We start from the raw sequence: 15206 nt of genomic DNA on the forward strand, positions 1-15206 counted from the left end.
GAAGTCCTAAGATGTAGGAGGCATCTCCAAGATCTTTCATGGAGAATTGTTGTGAAAGCCATACTTTCACTCTAGTTAACATTCCTACATCATTCCCAATGAGTAGAATGCCATCTACATACAGAACCAAGAATGTAACCTTATCTCGCACTGTCTTCCTATAAACACAGGGCTCATTCAAATTCTGCTCAAAGTCAAACTGTTTGACTATAGAGTCAAACCGGATGTTCTAGCTCCTAAAAGCTTTCTTAAGTTCACATATGGATCAGTTAAGTTTACACACTATGTGTTCCTGACTTGTAGCAATGAATCCTTGCGGTTGCTGCATGTAGATATCTTCAGTAAGATCTTTGTTCAAGAGCGCAATTTTGACATCCATTTTTCAAATCTCATAATCATAGTGTGTTGTTACAGCTAACAGGATCCTAATGGATTTAAGCATGGCCACTGGCGAAAAGGTTTCCTTATAGTCGATTCCCTCTTTCTGAGTGTACCCTTTCGCCACAAGACGAGCTTTATAGGTCTCAGTGTTACCATCAAGGCCCTTCTTCCTCTTGTAAATCCATTTGCAACCAATTGCTTTTACCCCAGGGGGCGGATCTACAAGAGTCCAAACTACATTAGTCTTCATTGAGTGCATCTCAGATCTTATGGCATCTACCCACTTCAAGGAATCTATGTCCAACATAGCTTCTGTATAAGTTATGGGATCCTCCTCACTGATCGTGGCTTCCATCAAGTAACTTTTTTTTATCATAGCCATAACGAACTAGAGGCTTGGATACCCGGATAGACATTCTAAATTGGTTATTATCTGAACCTTGTAGAACATTTCCCACTACCCCAGGGTTCTCCTCATCAAGAACAACTTCCTGATGATGATTGTACAAGATGTAATCTTCCTCTAAGAAGTGGGCATTTCAACTGCAAAACACATTTTTCTCTTTTGCATCATAGAATAAGTAACCTACAAAGCTTTTGGGGTATCCTACTAATAGGCAATGACTAGTTTTGGGTTTCAATTTCTTAGCACTTATTCTTTTAAAATGTGTCAGACATCCCCAAATCTTCAAGTGTCTTACACTTGGTTTCTTACCGGTCCATAGCTCATATAGAGTTAGGAATAGATTTGGTTGGAAACCGGTTCAACACGTAAATTGAGTCTCTAATGCAAAACTCCAAAAGGATATAGGTAACTCTGAGTGGGTGAGAAGTGAACGGACCATATCCAATAGAGTCCGATTTCTCCTCTCTGATACATTGTTTAATTGTGGTGCTGTAGGAGGAGCTAGTTGTGAAATAATCCCATTTTCCTTTAAGTAGTTATTGAATTCGTCGGAGAGATATTCATCTCCTCAATCTGATCGAAGGGCCTTAATTTGTCTCCCAAACTGTTTCTCAACCTCTTATCTAAACTCCTTGAACTTTTCAAAGGATTCAGACTTATGCCTCATTAGGTACACGTAACTATACCGTGAAAAGTCATCGATAAATGATATAAAATAAACGTGTTGATTACGTGTCTTAACATTCATGGACCACATACATCAGTATGTACCAGGTCAAGAGTGCCTGTAGATCTTTCAGGCTTACCCGTAAATGGGCGCTTCATCATCTTACCCTGATGGCAAGGTTCACAAGTTGGAAGATCTTCTACAATTAGAAAATTCAAAGGACCATCGTTTACCAACCTTGTGATACGATCTATATTAATGTTGCCAAGTCGGTAATGCCATGGACAGATGGGATTAACTATATCACGAGTTCTTTTCTTGGAGATTATTTCCGACGTAGTTTCGATTATATTTGTTTTCAGAGAAGGATGGAGAACATAGAGACCATTCTCAAGTTCTCCATAAGTGAGGAATTTGTTATTCCGTTTAATAGTAATCACATTACTGAATAAAATAGAATAACCATCCATACACAGTTTTGAAACAAAAATCAAATTTCTTCTTAATGTTAGTACATAAAGACAATCTTTAAGTACAACAATGCCTTCTTTGAAAATTAATTCTACAGTTCCTATAGCTGTAGCTACAACTATTGTAAAAGTACCCAAGTAGAGAGTCACTTCTCCGTCACTCAGCCTTCTACTTGTCTTGAACCCTAGTAATGTATTACATGCATGAGAAGAAGCCCTAGAGTCAATACACCAGGAACCAGAAGTGACCAACAAATTGGTTTTTATGACAAAACATTCAAAATTACCTTGCTTCTTAGTTTCCAAATACTGAGGACAATTCCTCTTCTAGTGGTCGGTCTGCTTGCAAAAGTGACAGACATCTGATGTCTTGTCCTTCTTTTGCTTTTTAGGCTTACTAACCTTTTTTTTATGGCTTCTTCTTTGCCTTCCTCTTTTTCTTACCCAAATTGCCACCTTTAACAAGCATGGCTATCAGCTTGTCCTTCTTGATTAGTTCTTCAACCCTCTGCAATATATTGTTGAGTTCCCGAAGGCTAATACTTAACTTATTTATGTTATAGTTCATGATGAACTGATTGAAGGAGAGAGGCAAGGAATTCAGGATGACATCAATTTTGGTGTCATGATCAAGCCCGAAACCAAGAGCCTCTAGTTCATTGATATAGCCCATCATCTTTAGACAATGGTCATGAACATGTTGGTTCTCAGTCATTTTTGCGGTCATAAACAGTTTTAGGACCTTTTGTTCATTAGAATGATTCTGCTCTTCATACATTGTCCTTAGACTATCTCGGATATCCTTGGATACTTTGATCTGATCGAATTATCTCTGTATCGTTTTGTCTAAGGAGACTATGATAAAACATCAGGCAAGAGAGTTCTTCTCTTCCCATTCTTGATACTCCCTCCTACGGGCCTCAAAAGCCCTATCATCTGGACGATCCAGAGCAGGGTTTTTAGCAACCTTATCTAGTTTTTCAGACGTCAGAATAAGCACAAGGTTACGGAACTAGTCAGCGTAGTTTGGGCCCTTAAGTTTGTTGTCGTCCAATAATTTGGCAAACTGTCTATTTGCCATTTCTGATAAAGGCAATGCAAATTATTAATCCACAGTCTAAATTGATTCATATTAACTACATAGAAAAGGCTTTTAGTCTATGTTCCATTTCCATTTATTCATCTCTGAGATTTCTCTCCTATCTCAATGACAGAGACGCGATTATGTCTTTGGAAATGTGGAAAATCATATACAGTGCATGGAGCCAACTGTTTCAACTGCATAACCCCACCACCTTCTGTGAAGGATCATAACCACTCATCTTATGAGCTTTCCCTTTAGCCTTTGTCAAACAAAGTTCATTGCTATTTTAGGTTAAACATTTCTGTCCAGTAAGTGCAAACCCGTCATATTCATGAATGCCAAGGTACCGTGAGAGAGTCTTCCATTTTAGGATAAGCCCCTCCCACATCGGTCTATGACGCCCCTATCATCTTATGAAGCAATCAGACAGATTTACTAGCAAATGAATAGCCCAATTTTATGGTGCATCTCCCCATTACTAATAAGTCTATCTTCATGCTAATGACGGAAGGCCTTTAGAGAGTTCATCATATGAATCTCTCTATCACAAGCACTTATATATCTGGAGGGAACAAGTTGTTACGTCCTTAGATCTGATTTAGGTCAAACCAAAGTGGCTCCCATCGATTTTCTTAAAGTCGGATTCAAATGGGCCCAAAACGGCTAGGGTTCCGCACGGTTCCTTTTGGGGAGGAAGCTGATGTGGGGCCCATTGATAGGGAGATCATCCAATGATCTTTAGGGCACCATGGCAATGATGTGCATTCATCCATGGTGTGTGTAGAGAGCCACTAATCAAATGAACATGGGCCAAGTGCTTATGGCCCATGTACGTAGCACATAACACATCTCATAGATCCACATGCATGAAAAATGATCTAATCAATCACATAATCTGTAAAACCATAATTATTAAAATTAAAAAACTATCAACCCATTAAAGCCCATAATATTATCAAATAACATTATCAAGGTATATGGGTTGAATTGCAAAAGCCAGTTCGGCCCATATAGCAATTATGCTGAAAATGGGCTTAAGTAGTTTTAATTCACCAAAACTGGGTTTTACAAGGGTGGGCCGAATTGCATCTTGTGATGGGCCATCAAACCCTTGCCCATAACCAAATTTGGGTCAGAAAGCTAACCCCATCGAACCATTGGTTTGGACCAACCAGATTGGACCAAACCTAGGTCAAATTCGGCCTAGGGTTTGGTGTCCAAAAACAATATGCAATTTCAAGAACATGATCTGAAAACTAATTACAACCAAAACTGACAATCAAGATCAGCAAGAAATAAATCAAAGGGCTGCAGTGTGATGTTCTTGGATGATCTACAAACTTGCAAAACAAAGATTAATCGCAGGTAGCACATTCAATATATGCAAATTGCAGATTGTAGATCTTGTATCTACGAAATGTCTTCTTCTCCTCCAAGCGAACCAACACTTCTTCAATGTAAAAAAGATAGAAACCCTAATTTTATATTAATTACATCAGATAAAATCCTATACATTTTGTCTAGAAAATAAAAAAATTATTTATAGACCAAAATAATAGAATAAAAAAATGCAGGGTGCGCAAATCATGACACCATTAAAGATTCTGATCTCCGTCACACATACAACCCACACAACCACGAAATAATCATAGAACCATTCCATAATTAAATCATAATATAAAAAATTAATTTTCAAATCATACACCCCATGACTGAGAACCAAATTCTCAAAAAAACATTAATCTGCGCAAATCGGGTAGAATCGATTCTGCCCATTTGTGCAGGCTCAAATCAGGTCTTATTTGGTTCAAGAATCAAACATGGCTCTAATACCACTGAAGGGATGGGAAATCCATCATATGGATGGCAGAACCATGCAGGGTGGCTAGGTGAAATTTCAAAAATTTCTTTGTCCCATCCGGGAATCGTATTCCCTAATTTAGAAAAAATTACATTTTTCAAGGTTCGTTCTTGAAATAAACCGGACCAGATCTGAAACCAAAAGAGGGAGAGGGATATACCTGATACGGAATATAAGTAACTCCCAAACTAGGTGTTCACGCCCAAAGAGGTCACCAAAACCCGCCTTGACTGAAAATGGCACATGTGTTGAGGTAGGATCAACAATGAGGTTCTTCAACAAGAACCCTAATTCTTTAGCAAGAATCACATAAGGGATTGTGAGCATGACTTCAGATTGTTTCTTCTAGCAAGAAACAATATCAAAATATAATCTTGATCAATTCCAAGAGTGGTCATCAAATTGGGTAGGGGTGGTAAGAGCTGAGGGAGAAAACTGTAGAATGTTGAATGTTGTTTTGCTGAGCAATTCGCCCCCTTATTTATAACCTTCTTTGGATCAACTTTCTAATTCAATTAGGAAAGAGTTTCTTCATCCAAATCTGATATTTGGATTTGGACTCTTAAGTGGATAAGACATATCTTATCCCCTTATTGATCCTAATTAGATTATAAACCTAATTCGTCCCATTTAATTAAATCACTTAAACCTAGTTCAAAATGGGCTTTAAGCCCATTAATTCATATGGCTCACTTTCCCTTTTAAATGCTAGCTAGTTTGGTTCTCTTTGTATGGCGTGGGATGGTAGCATTGATCTCCACCAAAGTCATATGGGTTCAGCCCAACCTCTATTACAAGGTCTAGCCGAATTCACTATTGAAGACAGTGAACCCCTGAGCCCATCAGTATGGGCTCTTAGCAGGCCCAACATTTACACTAAATGGTCCCTGGGTCCAGCCACCTTATGAAGGCACAAGGACTATAGACTTATGTGAGATTAGCCCATTAGGTAAAAACCGTAAATGGTCTTACACAACCTCTCAACCCATAATGATCAAACACTGCCCGACAAGAGAGGACCTCTCCCTCGGCTGCAAGGTACAGTGTTGCACTCTCTACACCTAGTGCAATACCATAATCGAGTCTAGGGGTTAGGTGCAACTTTCCAGTTTTTTTCCATCTATTTCCAAGGTACAGGGCATAACTGGAAAATGGTCCGGTTCAGAGTTTCAATCAACCCACAGTACATGTGCTTCAGGTGTTACCCTGATAGCTGAGGCAAGCCACCCCAACCTTTTTGGCAACACATTAGTGTTAGCCTTGGTAGGATAAACCTCCCCAAGTCTATCCAACGGCTGTGAAAAATCTAAACTAATACGAGTCTCATTATTATCCTGTTTAAGGGTATTATACAGAAACACACCATATATAACATTAATCAATTATGTACTATTATTCATTTACAATAAATATTAAAAGTACATCAATATGATTGGAGCTAAGGGCATACACTGTCTAACAAAGGTCACGTACTAAAGGGAACCGACAATGCTCTAGTAGTTTGAAGGATTAGGAAGAGCATCGCCAATCATATTAGCCCATTTCAGTAGGTCTAAAATATATTTCTTCTAGGATAGAAAGAGAGAAGAACCATCGCATTCAACCTTCAGGTAGATGCCCTTGCAATGAAGTATAAAAAATGAACTATCAGTATGAGAAGCAGTAAATCACAAATGAAGAAGATGAGAATACAATCGAAAAAACCAGGCCTAAGGGGCTTGCAGTGATTTGGCCTAGCGATGTCCACAGAACCAAGTGGTTGATGCATATATACCTCCTCAGTGAGACGTCAATGTAAAATGCATTGTTTACATCTAATTGATGTAATGACCAATTCATGGATATAGCAATGGAGAGTACAACACGTATGGTGGTGATCTTAATATTCAGGCTGAAGGTGTCCACATAATCTAGGCCATATTGTTGAGTAAAACCACGGGCCACAAGATGGGCCTTGTAGCGCTCTTAGGAACCGTCAATGCGTTCATTCACTTATATATATCCACTTGCAATCAACAATATTGCCATGTTGGGGAGGAGGAACAAGAGACCAAGTTCTGTTTTGAATAAAGTTGTTAAACTCAACCTGCATGACAACACGCCATTTAGGGTGCTTGTTGGCAGAAGAAAAATAAGTGGGCTCCGATTAAATGTTCGAATCTTTAATAAGAAGTGCCTGAGAGAGAGAGTGCTTGGACACACAAAATGCTCGTGGACGATGGGTGCAAGAGATGGTAAGGTTCTAGTACCAATAGGTGGGCCAAATTTAATAGAATTGTTGTCCATTGGCCATGGTGAAGTAGTAGTGGGCAATGTCACAGCAGCTTGAGATTCAGTGATAGAGATGTTAGGACCAAAACTTGTGGTGGGCTAAACTTGAGATGGCCAATTGAAGAGATGTAGTGGAACTAATATTAGAGTGCCCGATGAAGATGTATGTAAAGCACGAGGAGAGAGACCAACAAAGGCAAATAATGCCTCATCGAAAACAATGTTTCAAGAAATAAAATTCTGCCCAGTGGATGGTAGGAAGCATTTGTATCCATGGTGTGAGGAATTGTAACCAATAAATACACATTGTTGAGAATGGTACTCCATCATGTGCTTATTATACGGGTGCAAATACAAATAACATGCACAACCAAACATGCAAAGAAAAGAATAATCTGGGAGTTTGTCAAAAAGTTTCTCAAATGGAGATTTCATGCTAAGTATTGGAGTTGTGAGCTAATTCACAAGGAAGGTAGCTGTTTGAATAGCATCGTCCCAAAAGGACAATGGTAGTGAGGTAGTAGCAAGCATAGATAAAGTGGTTTCCACCAAATAGCGGTGCTTGCGTTCCACATGGCCGTTCTGCTGGTGGGGGGGGCAAGTTAATTGATGAGAAATGCCACTCATCAAAGAGGGCAAAATTCACCACCCTACTCACTCTGAAATTACTTGAGCGTGATAGATAATTGAACCCCAACATGTCACTTGAATTGAAGGAAGGCTTGCATGACATCAGATTTCTGAGCCAAGGGATATAACTACGTAAAGCGGCTAAAATGATCAAAAAATATAACATAAAAGTGTATCTATTATTGGAAGTAATTAGGGTTGAGCCCCATACATTAGAGTAAACTAAGTCAAGAGGATGCTTAGAAGTAGAAATAGATAATTTTGAAAGGAAGTTGGCCACTTTTGGCATGTTGGCAAACATCACAAATGGCACAAACATGATCTTTGAGCATTGGAAGACCAAATGAAGAGATGGTATGCTGAACTATCTTGAGAGTCGGGTGACAAAACTGATTGTGCCAGGTAGATAGTGAAGCTCGTTCACCCACAAAAACTACACCCTTATTGATCCTAGGAGATTGAGACCACTAGTAGAAGAGCTGAATGTAGAAGAAGGCTGCTTTTGTATAACGGTATCATTGGGAAGCATATATAAGTCAATTGTGACTATGCCCGTGAAGAACTTCCATCCCCATTTCCCGGTCCTTAATAGAGAAATGAGTAGGATAAATTATGAAACACCAAGTTTTTGGAGATGCAATGGACATGAATATTCTTTAAGAGAAAAGATTTGCCCTTGTGTTGTAAATGGAAAGTGCCATATGATCAATAACCAAACCTAAACCATTTCTAACCCTGACTTGTTTAGAACCATTATAGGGAACACTAGATTGAATGTTGCCAATATCTGTTTTCATGTGATTGGTGGTGCCGGAGTCAGGTACCAATTAAAGTCAAAGAGTGGTTGGTCCAATGTAGACTGATGTGTTGGTGCAGAATGATAGGCTTGAATTTGAGAGGAGTCCTTCTCCCCTTTGTAAGATACATTAAATCGCTTTCAGCATGTAAGAACTATATGTCCATGATGACATTACAAATGATAGGTGACTTGTGACCCAAAATTATTGTTCTGTGAACCACGACAATGACCACCTGAGTTATTCCTACCACGACCCCCTCTGGGATTATAACTATGACCACCACATCCATTTTTAGGGTGAGGAGGAGGACGATTAGTTTATTTGGATTGGGTGTTTGCAATGTTTGTAGTCGATGCAGAGATATCAATAGATGTATCATGGTGTTGTTGCAACCAAGTCTTATGGCTTAACAAAAAACCATAAAGATCATTAACTGAAATGTTATCAATGTCAAAGCGAGTCGTAATGAAGGTGGCAAATGACTCGTATTCTAGGCCTAGCCTAACCAAGATGTAAAGGAGCATATCATTTTCAGAGACTGGGTCGGATACTCCCGTAAGGCAATCAACAAGATTTATCATTTTCATTATCTGTAGTTGCAATTTTAGTTGGAGAACATGAGCCCATGATGGTGATCTAGAGGCATGAGCTAGTGCATTCTAAACCACTACTGAAGCTGTAAGGCCAACAACCTGTGAAATAACACTTTTTGACAGAGAAGAGATGAGCCAACTAAGGAATAATTGATTGAGCTGGTGATAATTGAGAAGAGATGAATCAACCTATGCCCCTCTCGAAGTCTAAGTTAGGGAGAGTTTTGATGGGGTCATTAGGATTAGGAATGGTTCGAGAGGACACAAGACTAATCCATCAATAAGGCCTATAATTTTATAGGTATTGAATATAGGGTAAAATTGCACCTTTTAGATATTGTAGTTATCACTATTAAGTTTGATAGGGAGCATGTGTATGACATTAGAAATAGAAGCAATGTCTGTTGCTAATGAGAAAAATAATGGTGAGAATTATGAGGTTCCAGTAGAAATTCAACTAATTACATTAGTGGCAAGGGACGATAATTGTAGAGGAGGTAGAAGACAAAAAGGGGAAGTTAGACATTTTTTTAACGTGAGACTATGGCTCTAATACCAAGTTTGGATATGGGATTTGAATGAAGAGATTGAATTGATTGATGATCCCAATATTGATTCCACTATATATAATTGTAGTTCAATGAGATAAGATGATTGCAGTTACAGTGAGATAAGATAATTATATTTACAATGAGATAAGTATATAGTCAGTGACGTGATTGATTTGGTGTCTTCTACATGGAGCATTCACAAGGCAAAGAAAAGAAAATTGTTATTGATGTTGATTAAGCAGTCTATTGAGTTACTTTGATGATCTTTTCTCCACTTCATACCCCTACCTTACCACTCCATGCTAACCCATCTTCTTCAATCTTGTATTACAATTGATGATAACACTCAGTTATGTGCTCTCCAACTAATGATGAAGTCAAGACCACTCTCTTCAGTATGGCACCTTTAAAGGCTCCAGACCCAGACAAACTTTATGCTATGTTTTACGAAAATGGCTGGAATATTCTTGGGGAGGATCTCTACCACTTCATTCATTCTTCATTTGAGAACTATTCTCTTATCTCTTTACTCTCATTACACTACTTCCAAAGAAGACTGAAATTCAATATCCATGTGACTTTCGCCCAATCGGCCTAGCAAACATTACCTACAAAGTTGTGGCAAAAATCATTGCCAATAGGTTGACGACCTTTATTGAATGTTTCCAGAAAGCCCTCAGCTTGGAGTTTATTATTGATAAGCTGAAACCAAAATTAAAAAGATGGAAGGCTAGTCTTATTTCTCATGCCAAGAAGGAAACCCTCATTAAGTCCACTCTTTCAGCCCTCCCTCTATCAAATGGCTTCTTATAGCATGTCGAAATCTATCTACAAAGAAATCAATGCTATTTATTGCAATTTTTGGTAGGGCAAAGCTTGGAACTCCTTTTCGTGCTCCTTTGACAAGGGAGGTCTTGGATTCAAAAATCTGGCTTTAATGAATAAAACTCTTATAATGAAATTGGCATGGTACTTTTTCCATGAAGAACATGCAATTTAGGTTCAAGTTTTGAAAAACAAATATCTCTGAAGTTCCTCCTTCTGGCAATGACAACATCGAAAAAATGACTCACCTATCTAGTCTAGTATTCTTGCTTGTTGAAATGACATGTTAAAAGGTTGCAAATGATTAATCCTCAATGGTTGGAAAGCTATTCTCTTCATTGATCCTTGGTTAAATCAAAGTTTAATCACCAAACCTACAAGTTGGCCTATTGATTGTTGCAAGGTAAAAATGATCTCAATTTGATTCTAATTCCTAAAACCAACGGTTAATTCAAACTCATTTTGACAATGACATATCTCCTGTGGTCCTTCTAATGAGACTCCCCTCTGTCTAAGGTGGATGATGATATGTTGGTTTAGGCCTTAACTCCTCATGGTAAATACATTTGCAACTTCGGGTATAACTCCTTTGTCAAGATGCTTCTAAGCTTTTTTAGGCCTCTCTTGTATACCCAAATTTCATTTGGAAATTCTTTTGGAGAATGAATTATTTAATTCATTGAATTAAATCTTTTTTATGGTGAATTTTAATCGGTGCTCTTCCTGTATATGATTAGTTGGAAAAACGTTGTTTACATTTATGTAACTCTCATGTTGAATCCATTGATCATCTATTATTTCTTTGCCCAATTCTTCAGCCAATTTGGTTTAACTCATTGGGTGTAAGAGTGGATCTCTATATTAATCACACCCTTAATCAGTGATTAGAAGATTGACACATGCTAGACCTCTCACATGGAAACCTTGATTCCCCCTTTCTATTTGCTAAGGGTGTAATTACCTTGTGGTATATCTAAAAAATGAGAAATGACGTCAATTTTTAACATAAGTTGTTCTCCCTTAATCATATCATTTCTTCAATCAATGCACACATGTCTGATCTTATGCTCTATAAGAGACATGGTAGAGATCTCTCCCCTAATCCTTCTTCACAGCATGAGTTACACTCCCCCTTACGTTGGCTGAAACCTTAGAAAATTTATGAAGATAAACACTGATGGTGCTTGGAAATTTTCTTCTTCAACTATTGACATTGTAATTCATGGTGATGGATGCAATTTCATTGTTAGTTATTCTCTCTATATTCATTGATCATCTTCATTAGAAGCAAAAGTGTAAGTAGTTTTTGAAGGTTTGAAACTCACTCATACTCTTGCAATGACTCCATTCTATCACAATTCACAACTCATATTCTTATTTCTACATTTGATGTTTGCAATAGAGTGGCCCACGAGCTGGCTAAATATGCTATGTGGCACAATCGTTATAGGACTTGTTCATCAACTCCTAATTGTATTTAGTCTCCAGTGTTCTCTGAAAACCTTAATTGTCTAAATTATACATCGTGGTCTGAAAACAAGGCTCTCTTCATATGAGTCATTAATTCATGTAAGATCTTTGTAACAATATCAATATGGATGCATATTCATTACTGAGTGGAATAAAATGTGATGCATAGACCTATAAAGTAAACTAGGTCAAAACGATATGAGTCATGCTATGAATGGCTTAATCATTGTAGCAATGCACCATGCTAGTCCTAGCTAGCATGGCATGACACGAACAAATGGGCTACGTTAGGATGATTCACGGCCCAAGAGTGGCATTTATATATGACATTTGGAGTTCCAGAGATAATATTAGCTATATTTGTGTTACGGGGCACTTTATTGATGAATCCTGATTTCTATACAAAAGAATTTTAAGTTTTATAAGAATTGAATGTCCACATATTGACCCAACAATTGTTGCAAGTATTTTAAATAATTTACATATGGTATTAAAAATAAAGTTCTTTCTATTGGTTTTGATAATGCTAGTAATAATGGTTTAGCCATAAATATTTTAAAACCTTAGTTAAAATAATTTTTAATTAGAAATTTATTTTATATTAAATGTATATGTCACATTTTAAATTTATGTGTACAAGAAGGCAAAGATTGGCTTGTTCACACTCAGATTCATCATCACTTGAGTTTCACTTATCCGAAGTGGCTTTTAGTGTTTCTTCTTTTTATCTTTAATTTTTCTTCAAATTAGGGCAATCTTGTCTAAAGTTCCTTTCCCCTTGCATTAAAAGCAATAGGTTTTTCTACAGGCTTTCTTGTAATATACTTTTTGCTTTTGTTTTTCAAGAAGTTTAGAAACCTTCCTATTTTTTGTCATTATTACTATAACATTTATTTTTTTCCCTTTCTTTAGTTGTATATTTGAGGGAAACATTCTTTCTATTGTAGTTCCATTCTTCTTTTTCTTTTAATCTCATCTCATAAGTGAGAAGAGATCCAATCAATTCATCCATTTGCATAGAGCTTAAACTCATTGATTCTTGGATAGTTGTGACTTTTGATTAATTTTCAATTCCTTTAGAAGAGATCCTAAAATCATTATTCTTTTATTCTTCCTCTAGTCAGGATTTCTTAAGGGATTTGAGTCTATTTACAATGCCTGTAAATCTTGTTAACATGTTCATGATAAATTCATGAGGCATCATATTTTTTAATAGCTCATAAGCATGTACCAACATATTGATTTTGAACTCCTTAGTCAAATCGGTTCCCTCATGGGTTACTTCTAAGATTCTCCAAATTTCTTGGGTTGTTTCACGTGCTAAAAGTCTATTGAACTCATTTTTGTCTAAGACACAATATACACAATTCGTAACCTTAACATTTAGAAATACCTTCTTCTTATCATCCTCAATACATTCTAAGGAATCTTTCTCAACAAATGTTTTCCTTACATACCAAGGAAATGGGATAAATTATCATCCTACATTTCTAGTGATTGTAATTAACTTTATTGAAAAATGGAGATCAAGAAGTGGACTAACCTAATGGATTGGGTGACCATTATTAATAAATTTATTAAGCTTTAAGCAAGTGAACCTGCTGATAATAGGTTTGAATGCCAATGATTATTTACTTTTTTTTGTGTATAATCATTGCAAAATGTGTTACGCTTTCTATCCTTTTGAATTCTGTAACTTCAGGTTAGCTTCTTAATATTTTGATTTAAAGGCAAACCGGTAGTTAACTAAGTATTTTATTTACTTTTTTATCTTCTTGTTATTTTAATTGCCCATCAGTTATTCTAGAATGAATTAATGGGGATAACTCGTAACCCCCAACCCCATCTTTTTTTTATTGATTGTATTAATTTATTGTTCTTGCCTTGTTAACTTTTTGTTGTTGACTATTACACGGATTAGACTCTCTTCTTAAGGTGATTAGAAATTTCCTTTTCATGCTTATAATATATAGCCTTATAAAATAATATGTTTTCACTTTGCTCGTTCAAGTTCCATATACGTTTCTCCTTTTTTTGTGGCATGCCTTTTCCAATAGACATGTTTTGTTTTCCTCTTTCTGTAAAGTCGCTAATGCAAGATTTTCTTATGAAATTAATGTGACTTTTTAATAATTTAACCCATTTTTCTTGCTAGTAAGGAGTCTAAGGTTAGATAAAAATGAGTTAAGAGGAGACATCTCAACTTCCTTGCTTCAATCATAAAATTTTTTAAGGGAGTTTACTCTTGTAAAAGTGTTCTTGGATAAAAAAGAAAGGGGGAAGAGATCTCAACCTCTCCTTGCTCTAATGAAACTCTTTGAAATGGCTTTAGTGGTTGAATTGTTTATATTGCTTATAATCTTCTTAATATGGGAAGATTTCAACATAGGGGTGACTAAAAGTCTTCAAGTTCATATTTCTTTTCATTGTTCATTTTTTTGAGAAATTGGTACTACATGCAAGTTATGGGAGAGGGATGCCTAATAACTTCCCTCTCCCCCCTTAAAACACCTAGTAGAAGAGTTGTAATTTGGGTATGTAAATGATGTTTGCTTTCTTGAACATGAGAGGCCCATCACTTCCATGTTTCTTTCTTTGGTAGGTGATGGTTTCATTTAATTTCAGCGATGAATTATAAAAATAAAATATTGTTTAATAATAAATAAGAAATATTTTTATTAACAATAAATATCAATTATAAAATTTAAATCCACTAATACATTGATTACTTATCTTTTTTTAATGGATTATGAATAGGATATTGAAATTATTTTTGTTTAATGAAATCTCCAAATGTAATGCATGTGCATATTTACTAGTCTAATATAAAGAATGATATCTCAAAAATGTTCCCTTCTACATTTTTATAATTAATAAAAAGGTATAGTTTAAACATAAATCTCTCAATATGAGATTTATAAAGAGTATATCCAACCAAAGATTTAATTTATTGTTGAAATTAAAGATTTATCTTACAAAGAATACCCAACCCAAGATTTAGGTTATGATTGGATAAGCTTTTTTGAAGTACTTTTCTGTTTTAGCAACAAAAAAAAAATTTAGAATTTTGTAACATGTGTTTTTCAAAGTAGAAACACCTAAAGTAGAATTACTTGTGTAACAAAAAGTATGAAATCATGATTTTTTACTTTATGTTTTGAACTGTAAAAAATTTTAAGGTGTAAATGTATATGTCA

Source organism: Nelumbo nucifera, chromosome 4, assembly GCF_055504915.1.
Source record: "Nelumbo nucifera cultivar China Antique chromosome 4, China Antique-T2T, whole genome shotgun sequence".
Taxonomy (NCBI): domain Eukaryota; kingdom Viridiplantae; phylum Streptophyta; class Magnoliopsida; order Proteales; family Nelumbonaceae; genus Nelumbo; species Nelumbo nucifera.